This window comes from Acromyrmex echinatior, chromosome 2, assembly GCF_024713525.1.
Source record: "Acromyrmex echinatior isolate Ae372 chromosome 2, ASM2471352v2, whole genome shotgun sequence".
NCBI lineage: Eukaryota > Metazoa > Arthropoda > Insecta > Hymenoptera > Formicidae > Acromyrmex > Acromyrmex echinatior.
The window spans coordinates 7,341,021-7,368,546 of NC_141853.1; the positions used below are offsets into that span (position 1 = coordinate 7,341,021).

General features: G+C 35.0%; 1 protein-coding gene across 2 annotated transcripts in view; it reads right to left on the minus strand.

The window, feature by feature from the left end:
- The window catches only part of LOC105154309 (hypothetical protein), a 116,222-nt gene that overhangs the window by 27,405 nt on the left and 61,291 nt on the right, over positions 1–27,526 (minus strand). Inside the window, exon 1 of one of the 2 annotated variants that reach the window (XM_011069750.2) lies at positions 11,406–12,359. The exons of the other annotated variant lie outside the window; for it this stretch is intronic. The gene's annotated coding sequence lies outside the window, so the exon portion shown is untranslated. Of the gene's footprint in view, positions 1–11,405; positions 12,360–27,526 lie in introns of those variants that run through there. 2 annotated transcript variants of the gene reach the window in all.

A 27,526-nucleotide genomic window follows, 5' to 3' on the forward strand; every position in this document is an offset into this window, starting at 1 on the left:
CAAGCGTCGTATAAACTTTGTAGCTGGTTCTCTCTCTCTTCTTTCGCGGCGTGTAAACTCCCCGCGCAGCGTGATAATTTAAAAAGTTACGCGAAATACAAAAATCTCATAAGCGCGCTTGCGAGATCAAGTTTTACGAGATCGGTCTGGTCGTCGCGAAAAATCGAAAATGTTGGCGTTCAAATAATTTCGACGTCACCGCGATGTGGTTTACAATATCGCGGGTGCAGTAAATAAAATCTTGACTTTTTTTTCCGACGAATATATTGCGATGAACGGTAATACATATGAATAGCTTTTATTTCGAAGATAGTAATGTGTAACTTCAATTACAGCTTTCAAACAGAAATCCATTTTCGATTATTGAATATTCGTATGTAAATGTTATTATATAAACATTACTTTTGGCAAAGAAATATTGTTATTGCAGAGTTACTGAAATCAATAATAGAAATATGATGAAATTCGACTTCAATAATAATTAATACATGCAAAAGATGACGGAGAGCGAGCGAAGAGTTTCCAAGTTCAGTGTCAATCGCAAACATGATGATGTCATCATAAGAACGATCACTGTTATTAATATCTTACGCATAATTTATCATATTTTTCGAAGAATCATTAAAAAAAAAACGAACAATTCATGTTTATCAAATTTTAATACAAATGAAAAACCGAAGATTCAATGCTGACGATTCAACTTGAGAAAGACAAAGTTCATAACAATGATTGCTAAATATTTTGTGATTACGTTACGTAATCAACAAAGGCAACGCTTTTGTCGTTTACGTTGATGAAACTCGAACTGATATAAATAATGTCACGCGATCTCTCCAATCTCGCTCCAGTTTTGATAGTATTGACGAAATAAAACATGAAAGGGAGTAGCAATAATCAAATCACAAAGAGAAAAATTTTTTTTTAAATTATCATATAACGGTATTTACGTTTTACACCAATTTATTCGTACTCAGCGAATGTATAAGATAATTTGTAATGTACTTGTATCTCTGAGAGGCGCGCGTGAAAGAGAAAGAGGGGAGGACGAGATTATTCGTTCTGTGTGTTCGTTGTTCGCTCATTAAAATGCGCTATCCGCGTACGTATATACGTATATCGATCACAAGTCAACGGGCTCATAAAAATTCATTCGATCCCGGAATAAAAATGCGTCTCGCGAGTTTCGTTAAAGTTTAAATGGGACGCGCTTCTCCATCTCTCGATGCCTATAGTACAAACTATTTAAGCTACGATTCTACGCATCTGGCGATGTTTTGCGGAACACCCTCGCACCTCGAGATATTTTCGGAAATATATTTGTGGCGAACGTTGGTAAAACTTTCTCGATCTGTTCCGTTTTAATTTTTATTCTTACAATTTTTTCTCTCTTTTTTTTTTAGAAGCTCGGTTATCGGCGTAGAAAATCATCTCTTCATTACATCGAATGCGCGTGATTTCTCGACGTCCGCTAGTTTACGGGGCGCACGCAACATTGATGTTGGCTGTGTGCCAAACTCGTAAGAATCGCCTTGACGACAAGACTTTCTAGAACTTGTGATGGTCGGCGATTAATTTGCATTCTAGCATTACGCGGAATATCGGTATGCTGCCGGACAAAAGTTTCTCGCTGGCAAAAGTGACACGCGCGATCGGAGAAGCGATGCGAAATTCCGTCGTATCGGCCGCCGCGCTGCGCGCGCCAGCCTATAAATAATTCCTAATCCAGTGATCGATCGTCTTTTCCTCTCGCGAAGCGCTCCGCCAAGCAAGCGATCGACGGGGTAGCCCTTCGCTTTTATCGTACGAACGGAATCGGAGGATTAAGCCGCCATATGCGTGTCTTTTATGCTTTGACCCTTCGATGCATAATACGTCGCGCATGAGGGCGCAATTTAAACGGTTTTAATTATACGCGAACGCTTTGTCGGGGTTTCGAGACGGCTTTGATGAACTAGAATATCAAATTAATTACGAGTGTAATACAAAACAAATTTACGAACACAGAACGATGTATTAAACATACGTAAACGCATGTATTACTTTTGTTTTAGGACTCGTTATCAATAGCATTGTAAAATAGATTATAGAATCTTTATTCGTTCAAGATATATTCAAATACTGACTCGTAAATATTCTCGTTCATAACGTAATAGCAATAACTTTATTGGAGTGAATAAAAACAATTTGAATAAAAAGAAGATGTAAATACCTAATACTGTCTTAAAGCTTAGATTTAACTATATAAAAATTGCAACATGCATTAAAAAGAGGGAGGAGAAAACAATATATGATAGAAAAATGTATAAAATATATAGAGAAAAATCATAATAATAATAATAATAATAAATTGCTTACGTAGTGATATAAAAAATATATATATGCCAACGAACGGTCAGCTACAACATCAATGCTAACAATTATTAGAAGAATGAAACTGAGAAACAGCTGACCTAAAAGTGATGCGACATAACGACATAAAAACGCAAGGAAGAATGACGTCACATGATAAATTATATTATGCGAAATAAAGGCAAACAAGGGATGTAGCGTACAAACAACATAAAATCGTCGTGTAACGAAGGTTTCCGAATTGTTTCGACGAGTAACATTGAGCGGAAGGAAAAGAATCGCGGCGCTTCTAGGTTAAAGACTACTTCGAGCGGCCCACTTTCTTTACTTTCACGCTGCCGCCGTTCTTCTTTCATAGCATTTGCTGGCCAGAGGCTTCGGGTAACTCGACGACATGAAAACTGTGAGGGGCTCCTTGTACGTAAACTTGCACGCGCACGTACGTGCAAATACAGTGCCGTTACAACCGTCATAATTACTGCTTGGCGTTTAACGATATATTTGTTAACTAATTTGGAATATCTTTAACAGCGTCCACATGAACAAATTTCTCGAGGGTAGAGTCGCCAAGAAGTTTTTTGTAAAGAGCTTCATAGATGGAAATAAATGGAAAATCTAGATTCTCTATTTAATTTTACGTAGACTCTTTAATTTGCGCCTTAGAGTGATAAAGATACGATAAATAATGCGATTGACGCGATGAATCATTCCATTGATATGTCTATTAACGTACTGTAAAATCAATTTGAAATCGATTTAAATATCTATATATGTATGAGAAAAATATTAACAAAGAGGAACAGAATACCTATACTCGTCTTCGTTGTATGCAAGCGCGAAGTGAAACAATTTCTAACGGGTCTTAATTTCTTCGGTCGCGTCGAGGGAAGAACAGAGCAGAGTCTGAAGGTTAAAACTCGCGTTCGCGAGGCAACGTGCGAGCAGTGCCCTTCGCCGGTGCGTTCTTCATCCGAGAATTGTGTCCGGTATTCCGCGAATGAGAACGGATGCATATGTTTCGCATTAATCGGAGAATACGCACGCACGTTTTTTTGTTTTTACGTGAACGCGTAGCGCTCACGTTGTGCCATTTTTCCATTCACGAAAAAGTACAATTAGTGTTAAACATTGAATCACGCGCGGGCGGCGCAGTTTTATCGATTTTTAAATTGTACGTAATATCTAGTTTCACGACAAATAATGGCTGAAAACGCATTCGTCACTTACAAAACAAAAATATATATTTTAAAGTTAAATCAATGAAGGATTGTAGCATAACAATTTGAACAGTCAAAGCATTAGTTTTCTATAAGCACACAACATTTCTACAATATTATATGAATGTCATTTATTCTTTTTAATATTTATATAACATTCTAAGAATATTGTGTCTTATAGAGTTGCGGTTGTATTCGATCGGTTGTACCCGACTGTTTATTCCACTGCTTTTTAAGAAATAAAATTTAATTTATTTGTAAGATGTTTCCCGCTTTTGATGTTTCTTTGTATTGCGGAAAGTTGAAATGTGCCTGCAAAGAACCATACTTTGCATAATCTCACTTCAAGATGGCTACGCCCTGACGAAGTTGCTTCAACTTTCGGGCGATAGTGTACATCGGCCAGCGATCGATGCCGGATGCCATTTTCGAATTCGAATTCCGGCCGCGGACGAATATCAGAGAAACACGCTCGAACCTCGAATTATCCCAAGTTATCCTGGTGCGAATCGACGTCCCAATTCCGTAAGTTATATTATGCGAGCACGTATAAATAACTGCGAGATAGGATTTTAAAAGGGAGTGCGTGCGCTGATGCGTATAAAGCCGATATCTCACATGGAGCTCGAGCGCCGGAAGTGTGTTTACACTCGGGTGTCCGTTCCGTCGTAATACGCGTGTAGCGAAAAAAAAGACTATAATCGAACGAAGTCATGCGATTATACATGAAAAAAAAATTTATTCGATGATTTAACATCGAAAGAGAGTGATCGAGCAATCACGTGTACATTGTAACGCAAAGTTTGATTACGGAAAAAGTTGTATTACTTTGTAAATTAAACGATCCTAAAAAAGTTTCTTTAATGTAGCGCATAGTTACCTTCCTCCTCCCAACGCAATTTGACCTCGTTTTACGATATCAAAAAAAAAGTTTTTCATCTTGGGGATTCTTATATTATTTGCGAGAGAGAGAGAAAGAGAGAGAGAGAGAGAGAGAGAGAGAGAGAAAAAGAAATCAGATTTCATCGGAGATCACGTAATATACTATATATTTATATTTATATATAAAAGTAAAGAACGTTAGAATAATACGAAACATGTCATGTGTGTTATTTTTGACAGCGTTTACCATCGACGATTTTATTGGACGAAGTAATGAATTTCCATCGGAAAAAATATCGGAAGTGACTGGATGCATCGCGTCGTGAAACGTTAACATTGTTGTTTTATACCTCGAGATAAATTCTCTGAAATATAATGGATGGAAATTCACCATCAAGATATAACAATCGTCGATAGAAAAGTTTGGAAATCAATGACTGATATATATATATATATATATATATATATATATATATATATATCATGACTTTTATCTCTAATAATTTCTTGCGTTTAAATATCGATAACGAGAAATGTTATTGCATCCGTATCGAACAAAAGGTCGCTGTACAAAAAGCTAATCTTATTTTCTTTGTCTCTCTCTCTCTCTCTCTCTCTCTCTCTCTCTCTCTCTCTCTCTCTCTAAAAATAACTTTACGTAGTAAAACTTATTACATTACAAAAATTAATATATTTGTATTATTCGATGTAAGCTTTTCAAGTAAGGAATTTCTTCGAAAGAAAATACGTCTCCGATTTACAATGAAAAATTAGAAATTTGCAATATTCATGCACAAAGCATTTCTCACATCCCAAGTTAATATCATCGACAATATTGATTGCATCATAAGTATCGGGAATCGATAACGGGATGCGTCACCTTCTCTTTAGGTATATCGATCATAATACGACCTATAGTACATAATAGTAATTCGAATCTTCAACATTAATGTTAAAATTGGAATATACATGACTTCTACTGCATAACTAATGTAACAATAGAAAAATGCTAGTATAATATTAGTATCCGTTAGTAAAATAAAAATATTTTACAACTCAAGAATGTCTTAATACTCAAACTATTTTTCTCATAATCTTTAATCCGATAATCTTATTCCTCGATGCTAAATCTTCTCCATATATATTTTTTATTTCTTATAATTTTGAAATAATTTAGCAAAAAAATGTAAATGTAAAATTTAAATTTATTGAAGCTAAATAATTTCAATAATTTTCCAGCACAAGGTAGGAATTAATCAGTATCGAATTATTAGTTGCAAATAAAAGATATCGAGACTTGTTACGTTCGCAATGTCCTTGAATGTAAGCGGACATAATGTAGCGTAACACTGAGAAGAATGCGGTACTGTCGAACGACCCATTTTCTATGATTGTAAAGAATATCCGTAACTTTGCTAAAACAGAAATTTCAAAACAACACGAGTTAGCGATTCTCTAAAAAAAAAAATCCTGCTTTTCGACATCGTTATGAATTATGGAAATTTTTTATAGAAATTTTATTCAACTATTTTCTTACCAATTTTTCATATATAAAAAGCTTATAGAATATATTAATTATTTTCCCTATATATGTCTTGATTAAAAAAGTTGTGCGTGTATGTGTGTTTTATGAATTTGTGATAAATGGTAAAACCAGAATAATTTGTATGCGTTTTTCAATCCACATCAAAAAATATTCCATTGTATTATCGGAGACAAAGTATAGCACAATTGCGAGGCGCAATCATTATTTGACAAAATGCTAAATTATAAATTGACAAACCCAGGAACACTCTCGGATTAATAAAGAGCATGTTTATGAATTTGTAATGCTCGGCCGTCGTTATCCATCTATCGAACATTTCACGTGAATAAGCTCACAATCAGTCGGCAGCTCCGCCTTATGTACCAAGTGACAGAGTTAACGTGAACAGCAAACACGATAATAACTGGATACCTTGACGCGGTTGTACTTCCCCCGCGTCGATAATCGATGCGCGCGCCGCGTCCCACGATAAAATCGGTATTAATGCGTTCACGAGTCTCCTCTTGTTTTTAGAAACTCTTGAGGACATTTATCGTATCTTCGCTTCTAAGCATTCGTTGAGATACAAAAATCAATTCAGTTTACAGAAATTCTTCGCAAGAAAAGAAATTTGAAAAGATTTTTCGAGCTAATCAGCTAACGTTCAATGGAACACATCAAAGGAACAAAATATTTAAAGAAAATTTTACTTCCTTCAAATATTAAGTTATTTTAAAACCGTTTTTTTTCATAGAGCTGAATCACCGATCGAAAGAGTCTTGAATGGACATTTATTGTATCTTTGCTTCTAAGCATTCCTTGAGATACAATGAAAATCAATTCAGGTTACAGAAATTCTTCGCAAGAAAAGAAATTTGAAAAGATTTTTCGAGCTAATCAGCTAACGTTCAATGGAACACATCAAAGGAACAAAATATTTAAAGAAAATTTTACTTCCTTTAAATATTAAGTTATTTTAAAACCGTTTTTTTTTCATAGAGCTGAATCACCGATCGAAAGAGTCTTGAATGGACATTTATTGTATCTTTGCTTCTAAGCATTCGTTGAGATACAATGAAAATCAATTCAGGTTACAGAAATTCTTTTCTTCGCAAGAAAAGAATTTGAAAAGATTTTTCAAGCCAATCAATGTTGAATGGAACATGTAAAGGAACAAAATATTTAGAAAATTTTATTTCCTGTAAGTTTAAGTTACTTTAAAACCGGTTTTTCTTATAGAGCTAAATCGCCGACCGAAAGAGTCTTTCTATAATATATTGTTGAAAACAACTTGACAATCTCATAAAGAAACTGAAATATGGTCATAAATTATCTTCATTCTTTTTACCTTTCTTTTCAGTACTTCACAATGACTCCAAGATGACTATTTGTGCAGAATTAACAGCAACACTACGTTCGAAAATACTATCCGAGTATTAGATACTTCAAAAAGATACTTCTAAATGGAATATCTTAAGATCGCAAATATCAATAGACAACTGCGTAACTAAAACTTTAACGGTTTAAGCTAGATCTTTATAGTGCTTAATAATTTTCGGTATGAATTTATATACGCAATACACACACACACACACACACACACACACACACACACACACACATACTGCAAACTGTTCGCTGAAATCATTTTCAGTCTTGAAATGTCATCAATCATAAGCCGAACTAGGATAGTAATACCACAAATTAAATTGACAAGCAATCTCTTTGACAAAATATCTCTTTTTCCTCTTTCTCCTTTTGATTTTTTCTAGATTTGCAAAATATAATATATTTGACGAATAGTAAAAATATCTCACGCGTTCAGAAGAGAATATATTCGCGTGCTTTATATTCAGAAACTTTGAGTTTCGTATCTCGATCGACCTTATTATCGGTGGCTTATCAGCATCGGCAGTGAGGGAAGAAGAGAAATGTATGGATTTACGAAAGATCGCGGGGGTATAACGCGATGTGGCTCGAAAATCGATAGCGGGCAGTGCAATTCACTTAATGGCATCCCCTAAGCAGCCGACCCACTGGACGTGATAAACCGCGAAGGTTGCTAGACTATTTATTGTTAGATACATCGTGTGTTGTGTGCGTGTAGAGATGGAGCGCGGGAAATGCCATTTCAACGGACGATATCCGATACTTAACGAACGAAATGTAATAAACCTTGCGCTTTTATGTTAATCGCAAACGAAAAGAAACGTGAAACTTATGTCTTAAGTTGTCTATCAGATTGCTTTCTCTTTCTTTCTTTAGCTAAATCAACAGTTCGCTGTATCGTAATTGTTGCATTATTTAACTTTATCTGCTACTTGAAATTTGCGAGCGAGTTTGTAATTTCGTAATGCTTAAATTGTATCAATAAAGAAACAGCCATATATCGATATTATATTTTTAAAAATTAGATTTAAATCAAATTAATATTAGTGAAAATTCATCTTTAATTTTTAGAATGTAGAATTTTTTTAACTCTCTGTATAAATTTTTTGGAGTAGAATCTCACTCTAAAGAGAGGAAATTGAGTTTCTTAAAAAAGAGCTCAATTTTCAATTTTTAAGTAAGATTTACTCTAAAAATTTTACAAAGTAAGGAAGAAATTTTAAAATAAGCATATTACTAGACTATACGATAATACTGCATGATAATACAGTGATAATTAAAATCCTCAGGAACACTTGCATACATAATTAAGCTGTTTAAACGATCTTCACATAAAATATATATTAAATCAGCAAAGAGAAGAATATTTCGTACATTAAATACGCGAATAATCGACCCATATTCATGCACATCAAATACTCGCGAAGCGATTTCGGATTTATCGTACATTACATCGAGAAAAAAAGAGGGAGAGTTTTCTACGTATAGACCGTTTGATAAAATAAATACTCTGCGCGGATCAGAGTTTCTCGACTGACTGTCAAAGTACCTGACCAGCCGCGCCCTTATTCGAGTTACGTTCATTGCCACACAAAAACCGCGTTTTGCCGTCGCAGCGGCGTTTAAATATCCAGGCGATATCTTGTCCAGCGTTTCGCGCTCGGCGGGTCAAAGGCGATGCAGCGAAGCTGATTCTCTCTCTCTCTCTCTCTCTCTCTCTCTCTCTCTCTCTCTCTCTCTCTCTCTCTCTCTCTCTCTCTCTCGCTCTTTCTCTCTCTACCACGAATCTCGTCGAGTTAAATTCCACCAAATCACTCGTCGCCGTGAAGCTAACTTTACCTTGTCTGTATTGCGAAATTAAAACAAGTTAGTTCGTAGAATCGATTTCTCTTTATTGGCAAGGCGAAGGATGGATAGACGGGTAACATTTCAGCAACACTGAATATCTTCGACACTAGAAAGTGTCGAAACTGGAAAACTTCTAATGATCGTTTATAATTATATTCGTATTTGTTTCAACATGCTATACTTCAAAATTCTTTTTACGCTATCTTGGAGCAGTTAAAAAGCAAAAAATTCTGATGTACTTGATTTTATGACATTGCCACTATATACATTTTCAATGGGGAGTTTAATAGTAAGTTACCCCCCCTCCCCCCAACTTTAAATCTTAATTCCTGCTAAGCTGCTTGAGCACAAAAATTTAGACCACAGCAAAAAATTAGCAAACAGCACTAAATTTTTTATCTATTCCAATTTTAATTTGCGATGGTGGAAGGTTAATGGGGTTTATCAAATTTATGAAAAGGTCTCGAAAAATAAGAAAAGTATTTTAATAACTATCTACGCTCAATATATCTCTTTTAAAGCATCGAAGGATCGAAGCGTTGAAAATACATTCTATTCATTCGCGTGATCATCGATATTTATATTATCGACGATATGTTTTTTTTTTTGCCTTTGTCGGACACCACATACTATGTGAAAACGTCGGCTGTCGTTCTCTCGTTGATACGAATACTTGGGCAGACATTATTTCCGGGATTACGTTGTTCATCGGCGAATACGACCAGCCGATCTCGTCAGATTGCGGATCGCGATGCAAACCTGGTATCGAGAGTGCAATGCATATCGATCGTACGCGTTTGGCATTGATTCACGACGAGATCATGAAGTCCGCAACGCGAATAGCGAAGACTTTTATACCAACAGCGAGTCTAATTTTGAATAAATAATAACGGATTAATCATTTCAAAGTTAATTCCTAATACGGTTTTTACGTTGAAGATTAACTCTTAATACACACAAATGAATCATTTGTGAATGCACATTTCTTTTTTTTTTTTTCAAAAAAAACTAGAAGCATCAAATAATTAAATTTATGTATAATTTTTTTAAATACACAACCTTCCTTATATATTTCCTAAAGATATTAAAGTACATGTAAGAATTACTTAATAATTTTTGTATAATTATTAAAGTGAGAGAAATCAATTCGGGACACGAATGACTTATAATCAGTGTATTCTCTAAATTCTTTCGAGTAGAATCTCACACTAAAAGTGAAATTTTATTCGTCAGAGTGATAATTTATTCTAAAAGTTTTAAAGAGTAATATGAAAAATCATCGTGTACACCAAGGATTAGTAAATAATAAGGTATTTCTATTCTATTGATAACTCCAAACAATTTTTATACTGTTACAGAACTTTAAAAAATCACAGAGTAATAAAATAACTCCATTGCGTTTGCTCAACGCTACAATTAAAAAAAGAATGCGTCTTTTGTAAATCAAGGCACAAATGGACGTGTTAATTCTTACCGTCCGGAGCAAATACATTAGAGCCGATCTGGACATATCTATTGAAGTGTATCGAAATTTGGTATCGAAATTTATCCAAGTTTTTCAATTTCAATCCCCGCGAGAAACTTTGAAGCGTGATACCAATTGTAAAGAGAAGAGAATCTCGAGGGGATTTTCGTCCGTGATATTGTCGCGATATTTCGTCGGTAAAGGAAAAAAAAAAAAATATATATATATATATATAAATAAGCGCGAGTGCGAGTGCTTGAAGGAGGCCACGGCGGAATTCCCCGATCGCGTCGACGCTGTCGTGACGAGCGATCAGGTGGCAGCTTGGCTCGGCTCCCGAGTGATTGTTCACCGCTCGACGAATACGCGCGTCATCTCGTTATCGTATCGGTATCATTCGGCGAACGTTAGAAGTTTCCCCCGCGAACTATTCCTTACAATTACACGACTTGACAGAATTAAAAGAAAGGTTGAAAATTATCCCTCTATTTTTATCACGGCGAAAACACTGCCGTTTATAATACAATAAACCCATAATATCTCGCGGTTAATCGTTAGCGAGGATGTCCCCCCTGGCGCGCAAGCGAACGGGAGTAACGGAGAGCAAGAGGAGGAGGAGGAGGAGGGGGAGGAGAAGGGGGAGGGGGGCAACGCTCGGTGGCGGACGTGTGGACGGAGGTTGCTCAACTTGACATCGCTCTCGTCGTGACGTCATTGAAAATCACTTTACCTCAAGCACCGAAACGAAGTCGCTCCCGCTGCCCGTTGTCGTCGTCGTTCGCACGTAAGTCACAGACCGCGATGCGATGGTGAGGAGCGAGTGAACGTCAGCGAGAGATAAAGTTATCGAGTCAAAGAGAGAGACGGCCGCCGGTCCTCGCGCACGTAGGCCCCACCGCGGGTCTGGCAGTGGCACGTTGTCGTTCTTTGTTCTTCCTTCCTGCTCGCGCGCGCGAGACTCCTCTCGTGTTTCTCTCCCTGTGTATGCGCGCCTCTTCTCCTTTTCCGTCGCTCTTTCTTCGCGGGTTAGCCGCGCACGTTACGGCTAACGGAATTAATTCGGAGCACTCTAGTTTACACAATTCTCTCTCGTTGTACGTACATATATAGATATATGTATATATATATATATGTGTATGTATGTATATATATATATATATATATTTAGATTTATATGTACAAATATATCTTTATTATTATCTTTATTATTTATATGTCACTAGAAAGGTACACGATGTACACTGTATATATCAACACGGACCAACGTCAGATACGTTCCCGTTAACAAGCGCTACCGCTACACGTGAACCATGCGGACACACGTACAGCGAGATGTATACACAGCGTATATATACACTTGGCCCTCCCCCGCGCGCGCGCGAGATTGTTGCACGTTGTACAATTTATTTGTACACGTACACACGTGTACACGGAGTTGTACCGTGTCGAATGAAAACTCTCGACGTACTCGCGCGCGAGAAACTGTCTAATCTCCGTTATAGGTTGCGCACACGCCAAATGTGATTCTGCTCAGCTTGGCTCGCGCGTTACGTCCGTACGCAAACGATATCCGAGCACGACTGAAGCGAAGCGAACGTATGGGAGCATTGCGAGCCGACAGGCCGACAGCCGACACCGGCCGAGCGTGTGGCCCACGACACGGAGATACCCGACCGAGCGTCGTACCGCTACGACACGAGTTCCGAGTCGTTTTCCCCTCCGTTCTGACCTCTCCTCCTCCTCCTCCTCCTCCCCCACTCTCTTACCAATCCTACCTATCGCACTACCCGCGCGCGTACGGGGCCATCTATACGCTTCGGTCTTCTCTTCTCTTCTCTTCTCACCGCTACCACTTTACTGCATACGTATATATATATATATATATATAGATATATATATATATACACACACATATATATATATATATATACAGAGCACACGTCTCTCCACCTCTTCCACCTTCTCGTCCTCGTCCTTCTCCTCCTTTTCCTCTCTCATCCTCTTTCTCTCCTCTTCCATCGGCTTTTAAAACCGTACGCGTCCTTCGGTATACGTGAGAAATATAACACTATTTTTCCTCGAAGCACGTTGCGACGAGTGGACGATTTGAAAGACATAATTCTTACTTCATTAGACTAATTTATGAATAAAAAAAAAACAGGGCTAATGAGAGAGTGTGGCGTAGTATGCAGAGAACCAAATTTTAAACAATGGCTGCGTCCAAACTACGGAGAAAACTGATCAATGAGAACTCAATGATTATTTAATATTTGATTGGTTCTTACGCTTGTTGTTAGATCTAGCGAAGCACTATAAAGGCAAGAACCAATCATATTAAAGAATGACTATGAGCACTCATTGATTAGTTTTCTCTATTGAACGCAGTCAAGTACATCTAGTACTCAGTTATAGTATTCGTAATATAAAGTAACGTTCGAACGTTTCGACTCACCTTGGAGTCTTCCTCAGCAATGAATAGTCCTCGAATTTTTACAAGTTCCCCCACTCTGCTATCAGTCAGTCACTTATGAATTGCAAAATCCGAAGTGGAATTTCCAATTCTTAATTGATTGGACATTAATAAATGATATTTTAACAGGGAATGAGAAACCTGTTGAACAATAACGTGTGGTTTCTTAAAAACAATTGAAAGTCCACATACAATGCCATTGTACAATTAAAAATGTATCAGTAAAACTTAAAATATTAACTGTTCAAAGTCTGACGTGTCTCTCTCTTTCTCTCTCTCTCTCTCTCTATCTTTTAGATTAATTTATATTAAAAATTGTACGCACACTTTCACAAATATGATTGTAAAATCATTTCTCCAACCTTTTTCGTCATCGTATGACGAATGCGTAGCATAAACTGTACAATAGTCAAAAGAGACCTATTTTAAAATGAAATAAGATGCGGTCTTTTTGTATAGTAGGTACTAGCCAGACCTTCGAATCCATCAACTCGATAGATCGCACTGATAGAAATCTTTTCATGATAATGTTTGCGTTGGAGGAGAGATTGACTGGTTCGAAGGTCATTGATATCTTTATTTTTCAGGAAATGTAAAAGCATTCGATTAACGTAAAGATACGATAGTAAATTCTATTATCATTTCATTTTATTATTCCAAATATTATTATAGTTTTATAGTTTGTCGACAGAAGAACTATAATTTTTTCTAGAAAGATATCGTGAATTATCTACATAAAAAAATATTACAGTAGAAATTAGTTATTGATATTTTAGAAATAAATCTCTTTTTATATACATGTAAATAAATAAATGTTTATATCTAAACTTAAATAATCCTATTCTCGACAAATAAAATTTATTGTTAAAATCAAAGCATTACTTTGTATGAGATTCATAAAATCGTAAATCATATTTACTTTGAGAATTTTGTTTATGATAATTGAGATACCAAATATACATTTTAGAAATGAAGTATGCCACAAATTACATAATGTAGAGTTATATTTTGGATATCAGAAAGAAATCTGAAGAAATATAGCGCATAAAATTGGAAGCACATTCGAAGATTCTTTTATTATCTTTCGAAAAGAATTTCGGAGATTAATAGATGAAGAAAGAGAGAAGGAGAGAGAAGAGGGAGAAGGGAGAAAGCGTATCTAGTGTACTTTCGATCACCGCACGGTCGACGCTCCAACGATTCGGAGTTCCAGTATCCGATTGTTGCTTCGGAGTGGCGAGCATTCAAAGTGTATTCCGCATGTTTTGGAGGCTCAAAGAGGTTCCGTACATTTTCATGAAAATTACTTGCCGATGCCTCTGTAGCTACCTTACATATTGCACGAGCTCATCTTTGATATGTTCATGAGTACTATCTTTGTCAGCTGACTCGAAATTGTCGATCGATAAACGATATTAACGAGCAATAAAACGATTATATATCGTTAAGTTTTTTTTTCCAATAGCTTATTCTCCCACAAGACATTAAACATGCTAATTTTAACGTCAACGAAATTTAGAAAAAAATATCTTTGTTATTGTAGCAAACGGGAAAATGAATATTTGCCCTATATTGTTATTAAATGAATGATAGTATTAACAAGTTTATTAAACGGTAATATATTTTTAATGCACGAAGCAGATATTTAATTTTTCAACAAAAATTGCCTGCATCATATACTGAAAAAGCTATTCGCCAAAATGTGGATTATGATTTCCCTTTATTTAATTCTGAGCGAAATTTATTCTCTCTGATTTTTTTTCAGATAAATTCGATTCTGCCATATTATAAGACTAACAATACAAAAATAATACAAATACAAAATATATAAATAAAACATTTTGCATTGTAAATACAAATACATGTCAATGATTACTACTAGTTCGAAATCATACTACACATAATGTACATATATTATATCATATAATTATTGTATTAAAAAAATATATAATAATGTTTTACCACAAATAACAGGCGACACTTTTATTGCGAAATTTCAATAAGACTGAAATGGCCATTTGAAAATGACATACGTTTATCATTAGAGGGAAGAATTTCGGGCGAAAATATAACGGGTGGATAGGCTAGAGATGTATTTCACAATCGAGGGTAGGTGAAAAGGGTCGGGTTAAAATGAAACGTCGAGCAGTGCAGGGATGGTTTGGCGTTTCGCTTAATGGGCAAGACAGCGAACTATGTTACGCGATACGTATTGCGTTTGCGTAAAGGTTACACCCACGGATCGACGAAGACACCCACGTGACGCGACACGCGTACATACGTGGGTGTAAAAAATCGCGGGGGTGTACTTTGTTAACCAACACCTGTGCCGCCTACCGTTGAACTTTTTGGTGCGCGGGAAATGTCGTCGTTGCCGTTGTCGCATTATCGTTGCGCGCGCTACTCTTTTGATTAAAACTGAAAATGCACTCGCAACGGGATACGTTGTAAATTACATGTCGCGTCATCGTATACGTGTTTAAAAGCGTGCTTAATATCGTCATGATCATGGAGCATTAAGTAGAGAAGCTAACGTTCTGAAGATTTGAGATAACATAAAAAACAGATAGATAGATGCAGAGAGAGAGAGAGAGAGAGAGAGAGAGAAAGAGTAGCAATTTTTAAATTAAAAAATCTGTGCATGAATATTTTTCTAAATATTACTTTATGATAATAATTGTGTACTTTATAGTAATAATTATTAATATATAGAAAAAGAGAGTGGTACAACAGATATTTTTCTATGTATCTGTTCTGTTTTCATAAATACGAAGTCACTGTTGGTAAGCGTAATACATAAATGCGCTAATTTTCTATTGACCTTGCTTCATTATAGTGATTTACATCCTCGTTAGTATAATCATATTCGTATCTTGTACGAAAGATTTGCTTGATTATAGATGATTTTGTCATGATAGGTGTATCATTTCTCGCAATTACCCGATTCTCCGAATCGTTGGTAGATATACGGATATCGATTATCACATGGATTACAACCAACATGCCGAATTAATTTCGATACGCTTATTATTAAACCGCTATCTGCGGTACAATTTATTTGAAGCTTCGTGCTGTACAACATTAAACGATTCGTTTCATCTATATATATGAATTTTATATATATATATATATATATATATATTAGTATTTCTAACTGTTACTTTTCAATTAAAATGATTCCTAGAATTCATACAAAATTGATTTGATTTTTCGAAGAAATTCGAAATGTCATCTACTCCTTTAGCATTCATTAGTTTTTAACATTAAATCGTTGCTAACCATTATAGTAAAATTCTCAAATTAAAATCCGCTTAAGATTAAATAAAATGCTACATCCATTTAGTTATAACTTTCTGATGACTTAAAAATATATTCGGATTTCCATGCGATTACTCATTACTTCAAAATTGAAATAAATGGTATTTTTATGCTGATTTTTAATACACGATTTCCAATGGTGTATTAACAAATGTATAATTTCCAATGGTGTTATAATATTCTGATATATAATTGTTAGAAAGATAGTATATAGAAAGATTATAAGATTGCAATTTATCGCGAGCCGTTTTATCTCTTAATCTATCTCTCAATACTTACATCTATATTTATATATCTGAAAAGCTAATATTATAAATATTTCTCTTAAAATATTGGATCGAGGAAAAAGTTTGTTCGTATTTTAAAAAATTTTTTTGCAAAAGTTTTTTATTTGTTGCGAAATTTTCGTTATAATTATATCATTTGCTAGAGCAAAGTTTCAGCTTTAAGAATCTATTTTTTAAATTGTGGTGGTTGTGATGATTTTTATCGAAGTATGAACAATCAGAATGTTCCTTTACTTAACTCATGAATAACTCAGGAACAAAAAATCATAGGAACATTTTTAAAAAATTGTAGGGAAAGCTTCAAGCTTTCACGATAGTGATAGGTAGTCGAAAATTTTCGTAAATTTTTCTTGGGTACGTGAAAGACCCCCAAAGTGAAAAGAAAATTTTTCATCTTTTTCAGCTAGTAGTTTTTTAAATATAAAAATTACCAAACTCACGGAAACTAAAAATAAAGTAACCTTTCGAAAGTAGAGATTTCCAAGTTTTAAAATCCCCTTTTTTAAATTTAAATTTCGTTCATTTTTGACGAAGATATTGTATATACAATTTTGAATTAAAAAATACGAAGAAACTTTTTTCTCGATTCAATATTATAAATATTTTAAGAGGAAAGAGAGAGAGAGAGAGAGAGAGAGAGAGAGAGAGAGAGAGAGAGAGAGAGAGAGAGAGATCGAAATATATACTGTTTAATGATCTAATTTTGATATATTTGCCGAGCTTCAACTTTTGCTCAAGTATAATATAAATGAAATGGCCTTTTCGTACGAAAGGATTAAAATGTCACTGTGTAAACTACAGCTACGTATAAATCATTCGGGTCACCGGATATAGTAACATGAAAAATAAAAGAAAGTCGACTGATAACCTTTGCTCAATGTAAATTACACGAGTGATCAAATTTTTCTCTGACTATAATTCTGTAATCCTCCAAAGACTTTATACGATTTAAAATTTTAATGACGCAGAATCTTTTATGATCCTATTATGACATTTTACTTCAATAAAGAAATTGCTTTTTAACTCCAAATCGTACAAAGAATCTAAAGACATTTTATGGATGTCTCAATATTCACATGTAATGAAGTATTCTATTATATAATATTGTATAAGTATTTTCTCGATATCAAAACAGAATATCAAAAGTTTTTTTTTTAATCTAACATGCTTATATTACAAAGTTAATCGCATCTATTGAAATGATTCAAATAATATTATCTGAATGCGTCCGCTATACTTCTCGGTATAATTTAATGAGAGATTCAGCGAGGGAACAGGTAAAACGAGAAGACTGAGAGTACTTCAGCGACGAGAAGATGTCTCGCACCTATATTTCTTCCCTTTAGCTGAGAAACTTGGTGTATGTAGATCTAAGAATACAAAAGTCTTTTTACCTCCTTGATTTGCCTCGCGGGATAATGAGTGAAAAGATTATGTAAGTTGAAATAGGACGAAAGTCAAAAATTAAATAAAACATTCACTTATGCTCGACGAGTACTCGCGAGTATAAAGCAGATTCAGCTAGAAATTCTAATACAGAATACTTGACAAATTTTAAATGCCAAATATCTAATACTTGAAACTAATTTGTGAGTAATCATTCTAGAAATATTTGTAAAAAGGACGCGTGTAAATATATTTCTCTATCATAATTTTTTCTGAGTTTTCCGATCATTCAGTTTAGGATAACGCAACTTTTTAGATACTTAGAATTAATGTCGAGATAATGTTATGATCTCACATCGATACTTAACGTCATGTTTCGCATAATTGTACTTAAAACGGACATCATATAGTCAGTCCTGCGGGCGAATACCGCTATGTGCAAACGAGTACCAAGTGAATTTCCACTTTGCACGCTTACAACGCGCATCATTCCCTTTCTTCTATGCCTCCCTCTCTCCCTAAGGCAAGTTTGTCCCACCTTTCAGCCTCTGCTAGTAGTCTCGTGCACGTTTGGTACTTCCTTGCTCGTCCTTGTAAAATATATGCTCCTCTCTAATTGCTTCTATCCCTTCAGCATCTCTAAAACGCTTAACTCTATAACATGCGGAACGAAGATAAAAACGATATGAAACTTATTTCTAGCTGCAAATAGAAAAACACTTCTAATCCCAGAGGAGATTTTTCTCAAAACAGTTATCTTAAGATATTCAATGTTTGACTATATTCTTTACTGGGATGTGAGAATATTAGAAAGAAGAAGCTATCGTGAACTCGGAATAAATCATATTGAAATAATAAATTTCATAAAAAGCTGATAATAATTTTTCAATTTTTTTTGTTGAATATTTGAAGAAAATGTAATTCTCTCTCTCTCTCTCTTTCTCTCTCTCTCTCTCAAATTAATTAATATTATACAAAATATAAAAAAAGATTCAGCGGGAAAATATGTAAAGGCATTTTTATTATTCTTATATCATATATTTATTACTCCTATATCATAAAGCAGAATTATTAGTTATAAGCATTGCAGTATATTAATTTTAACTTTCGCATTTATGTTCGATAGTGACATGTCTACTTTTAAAATTTTACTTTGCAAGTATTTAAAATAGCTTCCATGTAAACGCGTTTATAAATTGCTGCGCAAACTACTGTTAGAAACTCATACCAAATTATACAGATATATTTCGTCTCTACAAATGAAACAGAATCTTGCACAATCCGGAGCAAGATTATCTAAGGCCAGATTAAAAGATTCATCCAAGATAACGAGATAATACGTCGAATCTTTAAATCTGAACAATTTACTGTGAATTTAATGTCGGATTCGATATCGTTTCGATTACACAACGATTTATATAAACTGGCAAGAGTCAATGTGCGGAGATAGAGAGAGAGAGAGAGAGAGAGAGAGAGAGAGAGAGAGAGAGAGAGAGAACCGAGTTGAGGCAGGAAAGTCGACATGAGAGCGAAACGTAGTTGAGATTTTCTCACAGCGTGATTCGGATGTCGGCCTCGGAGCCGCGCGAGTTAGCCGCCTCCTGCTAACCGAGAAAAATTGCAATGTACTCACGAAGGACGGTCGAGGAAGTGGAAGCTATAACTATGGCAGGAGCAGTGGCACAAGCGGCGGTCACCATCGTGGGGATAGAGTCCTCGACGCGGAGCGCGGCGACGCGGAGCGAACGTCGAGGAAAAAGAGCGAACGACTCGGAACTCTCGTCTCGTGTCGTAGCGGTACTCGTTTTCTTCTCGGCCGCGCTTGCGTATCTTGTTGTCGCGAAATTAAATAACCGCAATATCGCCTCACGAAAGAAAGAGAGAGAGATAGTAGGTAAATCGGGCTTCGAATTTCGTGATTCCGAAAGGTACTCGCGGTAACATTCGTTAGCCCAAAAATCACGGACCCCTCGAAGAGACATAATCGACCCGAGAATGAGAGCTCTGTCGAAAATATTCTGATAGCGTTGCAAAACTAGTCGCAGATGGACGGAATGTTGATTTTTTTGGCAAAGTTTATAGGCAGACATATGAACAAGTACTATGATATATCTTGATAATGCATTGTTTTTTCGTTAGAATGTAATTGAATCAAAGTAATTTTACACACACAAAACGAACTTTGCTTCTAATAAATTTAATAATTTTTTTAATTGTCGAAAATTATATTATCTGTCGCTAATGATGTCTTTTATGTAGATATATAAAAGAAGACTATTTCAATTATTCGGTAGCATTATTTGCATAAATAGATAATAGAAAAAATACAAAAGATGAAAAAATAGCAATACTTATTAAAAGTATCAAAACTATTCCACATAAAGTATTTTCTATTGAAATGCTTAATACGCGATTCTTGTCTCCGCGTATTCCATCTGCCACATGAGGGTCATAGACTTTTACCCTACTTTCTCCTAATCGTATCAATTATTACGAACTCTCAGCTCTCGCGTATATGAAATCATCTGCAATATGTAATTGGCGAGATATTATTTGACGTTTCCCTAGGAAAGAGGAGGACTCTTAAATCTGAATTTATGAAAATCGACGAGGTATCAAAACTTTATTTCGAGTCCTGTGTTGTAATATAGAGTCATGCGAGTTATTGACCCAAAGCGAGATGTTCCTGCCTCTGCGCCGAGCGGCAGAGAGAGAGAGAGAGAGAGAGAGAGAGACGCGCTTGAAAAGCAACAAGCTCATATATCGTTGTACTCTCTCAGTAGCATCACGGCATTCGCAAAGATCGAACCCATCTCAGAACGCTTTTGAAAAAGATCTCGCCGAGGAGGGCCTCTTCGGTAATGCAAGCTAGCGAGGTACACTTCGTTATGAAGTGAAGGTTGCGCCGCGGCCACAACTTTCAAGCTGTTTTCTACGGTAAACTTCCTTTCTCCTGTGCCTTGCAATAGCCACGGTGTATGCGCCGACGCCACGTTGTCCTTCGTGAGATGTTAAAATGATAATGTTTTCCGCAAAATGTGACGTACCGCGTAAGATTGATATTCCAAATTTATTCTCCCAATTTACAATTTCGCTTCCTATTTTACAAATGTGGCATAGATTTAGGAGTCACATTTTGAGGAAAAATTCAAAGCCGACTCTCTGAATAAAAATTACCATTATGAATAATAATTATTATTATTATTGTATATTATCACTATTTTTATATTATTTTAATAAATCAAAATACTGCTCGTTCTTTTTATAATAACATTCCAACAGTATAATCGCAAGTATATTTTCTTATAAACTCTTACTCTCAAAATTTTTTCTAAAATCGTATTATGCAGTAACGCTCCACTGTGCACAATAGGTATGTTTTTTTATTTCTCTCTGCACTAGACGGTACTAAAACTTTCTTTCTCGCTTTCGCCAAATACCAAACATGTATCTATTTCATTTTAAATTTCAAAATTAATTCAGCTACACAAAAAACAGACCTAATGATTCGCATTATAAACGTATATGATGTAGTTGCATATAAGCGGACATAGGAAAGCATAAATTATTTACGCCAATCACATATTTGGACATAGAGTAACTGGAAGTTCGGCGAACTCTCTCTTGATCGTCCCGCTTCGCGAATTTGCCCCAGACAAGGCCGACCGCGTTCGACCCTCCCTAAATCGCACAGTCTCGACTGCTTAACCCTTTTAACCCTTCGGCAATCCCGTCGGATCCCACGGAGATGTAGTCAAAGCACAGACTTTAGAACCGCGTGCGCCGTTTATACTTAGAAGAAAATCGTAGTCGTCGCGATTATAAAGTACAGCAACTTTGTCTTCGCTACAGGCTTTTTGAAAAGGATTCCTTGTCAAATTGGAGTATATGTGTTGCGAGATCGAGAACCGCTCGAGGCTGATGCCCCCTTTTCGAAGAGCTATTAAAAGTTTCTCGAATCTACTTGCACGTTTCACGCGAAAAAATAATCGTTATAAGCAAATATTAATATTAATAATTTAATCGCGACGGAACAATTGAAAAAGCGGAAAAAATCTAATACAATATAAATAGAGTTTCTGCAATTAATCCTGACGTTTCTTAAAAAATTGAAAGGAATTATAGAAGTAATTTTTGTTTGATCAATACAAGTTGCACATTCTATAAATTATTATCGATAAACTTTCCGCGCGAGTCATTTATAGTGTCATTTATAACTATAAATCTTGTAAAGAATTCGCATAATCTAAAATTCATATTTTTGATCTATCTATTTGCAGCAAGCGGAGCAACCGCTCTTCGATGTAAAAGTAAAAGGTTTAAAGATTTTAGATTGAGTAGTCATTGCATATTTTTAATCCTTTGGTTTATTAGATTTAGTTTCGTTCATAATTTTGTGATGTTCATAATTCATCTTTATTTCAATACCAATATATATTATTGTGCTACATAAGTAAATAGTATTGTAATAATAATGTAATCTTTTTACGGACTCTTCCAAATTCAACAACAAAAAATCCAAAAAATAAGGACGAATGAGAATCAGCGTGGTAGTTAATACGCAATTTTAAATCTTTATTCCAAAAAATAAAATCTTTATCCCAAAAAATAGAAAATAGGATTATTAAGTACTATTTTCTATTTTTTGGAATAAAGATTGTATTTTTCGCCCTTATTTTTTTGGATTTTTTGTTGTTATATAAATAAAGAAAGTCCCTTCGTATACTTTTAAAATTAAATCTATTATATAAAATACTGAATTAAATTAATTCTGTTAAAATGTGATATATATTGAAACCTATATAACATCGGCACAAAACAGAAAAGAATTTTATACGCTTATCGAGTATATATATATATATATATATATATATATATACATTAACACGATAATTTTTAAAATTTTACTTTATTTTATATGGCTAAAAATATTATTAATGCCACATCTCGCATCGAAATAACAGCTTTAATTACAAATTTCCCAGTATCAATTCAATTCCTCGAAAATCATATGACCACAGTGTTTTCAATATGCAAGCTTAAAGGACTTATTCGTAAAATCAATTTTAGAGCGTGCATAAAACGCGTACATAGAACAATGTAAATTAAGGATTTGTTCGGTGGCCGAATAAATAAGCTGCACGAGTTTGTCCCTGGATACTGTGTAAGATCGACCCCGCAATACGCCAGAAATAGGGATAATTCTCCGAGTGGAATGGACTCCCTCTCCCTTCTTCTCCTTCTCTCTTTCTCTCTCTCTCTCTCTCTCTCTCTCTCCCTCTCCCTCTCTTTCTCCTTCTCAGCGGGTTCGTTCGTCCGGTGGCTCGTGTCTGCTCAATTACGAGATACCCGGTGTGTAAAGCGCCTCGAAGGGAAGGCCACTCTGCACACCGCAGCTAAACTCGTGCGTTTTTCTCTGCCCCCGTATATTTTCTGGTCGTCTCCCCCGTTCCTCTCTACGCCGCGCTACCTCACATCTCGTCGTCCTTCCATCTTCGATGCAAACACAAACGCATATCTTACCCATAGAGATACGTACATCTACACACAGAGAATGGTCGAGTATCATCGAAAGATCGAGAATATTCTTCTCGGGAGCGAAGAGGAATATCGTTTCACGATAGGTAGACTCTGTGTGTACCTATATTTCTGGACTTTTGTTGTAAGAATCATTTTCTTTATAGCCAACGCCATGGATATCGAGAGTGCTAAGAATAATATTAAAGGAGACGCCTACTTACTGCAAGATGTAAATATACTCGACGAATAGCGTTTCATAAATTATATCTTAATATATTTAAATATCACTATTATTTAATGCTGTGTTTATGATAACAATGATAAAAATCTAAAATATTTACGCTCATAAGTCTTTGTACATTATATATAGTCTAGCTTAAAAATTAATGCCAGACAAAGTAAAATCTATGCAATAAAACAAAGCATACAACTTTTTTTTACATTCGTTTATATAATTTTAAATATGCACATAATTAATTTAAAATCTACTGATATTTATTTGTTTGTTTACTTTTTTTATTTAAACACGATTGTAAATCTTTATTAATAATATGATTTCAAAAGTGACTCGTGCAGAAGCAAAAAACGTGAGTGTCACGTTACACTTTTGAAAGTCTGACGTGTTGATTTGCGCGAATAAAATGTCACTCTGCTACATTATCAGTGAATGCTACCGCTTAACACGCACGTATACGAAAGTAATGTTAAAAATGATTTTAACGAAATTGCTCGCAAAATTATTTCTTAAACTAAAATACGATTTGTCCATTGCTTGATGCTCTCTCTCTCTCTCTCTCTCTCTCTCTCTCTCTCTCTCTCTCTCTTTTATTTCTATATGTATCGTAACGGAAATTTCATTCTTAAACAGTTAATGAAGTAATAAAAATTAAAAATATATATAAGGAGCAATGTTAGAAAGTGCATTATCTAATTGATGCTATTAAGAAATGTGAAACTTTCCTTGTAAAATTTCAAATAGAAATGATTAGTACAAGCTTTAAAATCTCGTTTATCATTCGTTTATTGGCAATAATTCAAGGAATGTAGAAAAAATGTTGCGCGTCCTATATAATAATTTTAATGGTTCAATAAAATTATTTTCAGATCTGTATCTAACTACATTTTTAGATACTTCAACAAAATCATTCTTTCATGAAAGATTTAAAGAAACAGACAATCCTCTGGCAGTGTTATAAAATAAATATTATTGTTACAAAAATAATTTGTTCTCTACTCTGACAATATTCATATTGATGCTCACGAAATAAATAAAGAATTACAGTTACGGACATTTTGACCGTTCTATGCATAAAACAAATATAGAAAAAGTGAATTTTTAGATTAAATTAGTTTCATATTAAAATTTATTAATTCCTGTCTGAATATAGTTGGAAAAGTTTAATGCGTTATATATAATAACTCGAGCGAGACATAATATATTTTAAATCAATAGCCAGTATATGTATTTATTCCAAAAGTTGGAAAAAAGTATTTGATACTTTTATTATAACCTTTGGACCGATAAAATACAATTGCCTTTATTGACGAAGTAAATAAATCTAATCTGAATTTACTAGATAACATTGCAGTGAGATGAGGGAACATTTATGATAAGGCGTTAGCTCCTCGCTGGATATGTGCATATAGAATTTTGAGACTCGATGAAAATCGATCGGGCCGCCTTTCTCTTTGCCCCGGCAAAACCGGGTACAGATTGCCGGTGCGCACCATACACACAACACATATACGCACGCGCGCATATCCACTACATATACTACGTCCGCACGTGTAGGTGCGTGTAAAAGAGACGAGAGGTGACTACGTGACGATCGTTGCGTGTGGAGAAGAACGGTAGACGAGCCAGAACAAAAGGCAGTTCTCTCTTTCCGTCTCTTTCTCTCTTCATTTCTCTTTCCCCGCTGATCCTATGGGACGAGACAACAAGAGCGAGAGCTAGATAGATAGATAAATAGAGGGAGAGAGAGAGAGAGAGAGAGAGAGAAAGAGAGAGAAAGAGAACATGGTGCATGATGAGTACGATGCGATTCACAACTAGACTCTACCGTCTCTTTCTATCTCTCTGTCTCTCTTTTTCTCTCTCATTTCTTGCCGCCCTCACCCCGATTCGACTTTCAAACTGCACTCGCTCCACTCTCCACTCTCGAGACGCTCAATATTTTAATTCCTACCGATCAACCAACCCTCTCTCCGCGAGCGAGCGTCGAAAGAAGCGAGTATTCTTCCTGTCACGCACACATACACATTATTTGGGATAACGTTGGCTTGTCGGGAAGTGGCTTTCGGTTTCGACGTGAATGATGGAGTTTTTGTACATTGATCGTTAAAGAAAGGCGTATAACCGTATCGCAAATTTGATCTTTATTTCCATTGTAAGAATATCTTATAATAATTCCAAAGAGATAGATAATAGGGCACTATTATATCATTAATACTGTAGACTATCAACGTCACATTCAATAGAGGAAAATCGCCAGAACTGACATAGGTCTTCTAAAGAGACATCCCCTTATTTTTCGGAAACCAATTATTGTACTTTATCAATGCTGACAAAAAAAACATGATCTGTTGAGATAAGTAAAAATGTAAGAACTCGTAATTCATATGTTTGTTTCTACAAAATCAGCTAAAAACAAATTCTACAAATGTAAAAATAAAATTCTTACTAAAAAATTACAAATACATAAAACGATATAATATTATTAATAATGTAACCACTATTATTTAAACCACAACTATAATTTACAAAAGAATCGTAATTTATGAGAAATCTTCAAAAAAAGAAACTGTCGCTCTATATTTTATGTTTATATTTTTCAGAACAGTATAAAGTATGCATATGAATGAATGAAAAACGGTTTAAATAGAAAAGATTCTAGAAAATATAATATATTTATTTGTCTATTCGGTATTTTCTATAGATGACTCCTATGAAAGAAAAAGAAAAAAAGAATAGGAATATATGTACATTACCGCTTACTATGTCAGTTTTAGAGCCCATTTTGTCAAAAATTGATTTATTTATCTTACAAAAAAATAATTGATTGTTACAAAAATACAAAAGGATATTATAAAAATATAAAAAGATATTATAAAAACTGATTTTTATCTGATTATTATCTGATAGAAGATACTTTCTAGTTTTTATGTTTCTAAAGCTTTAGCTTTCTTTTATGAAAGAAACATTATTCAAAAACAAAGTGTTATGTCAGTAACTGTGATCTTCTATATTTTTCTATACGCGCGTTATATATTAGATAACGTTATCATTGAATTCCTATTCTACACATAGTTAGATTCTGTATGAAGACATTTTATCAAATCACTATCGATAATCGCGGTACTCTATTCAAATCGATAATCGCGGTACTCAATTCAATCCTCGAAAGCTGCATGTACGCTATCACGTATGTTATCGATTACACCTTACTTCGCATAGTTCCAATTCTTCTTTTTGGATTTTGTTTTCTTTCTCTCGTACAAGTATTAAAATCGGCCAACTGCAATTTTGTGTTTGAGATGTTCGATATTTTAATTCCTGCCAATCGACCATGTCGTTCTCTCTCTTTCCTCTCTCCGGCAAAAGGAAGTAACGAATATTCCGGCAGCTATACATCGAATATCGGCATTGACGTTTGTCGAAAATTGATTTTTCTTTTGATGAAGAAAAGTCTCAGCTGTTCCCGCTGGTAGTGGTTCGCGATCTCGTTTCTCGCGAAAAAAATCAAGCGACGTCGAACGAGCCTATCATACGTCTGTGCTTGCAATCCAGTCGACGTTTTCTCTATACGTAATATATATGTATATATATATATATAATATGTATATACATATATGTGTACATGTATAGAT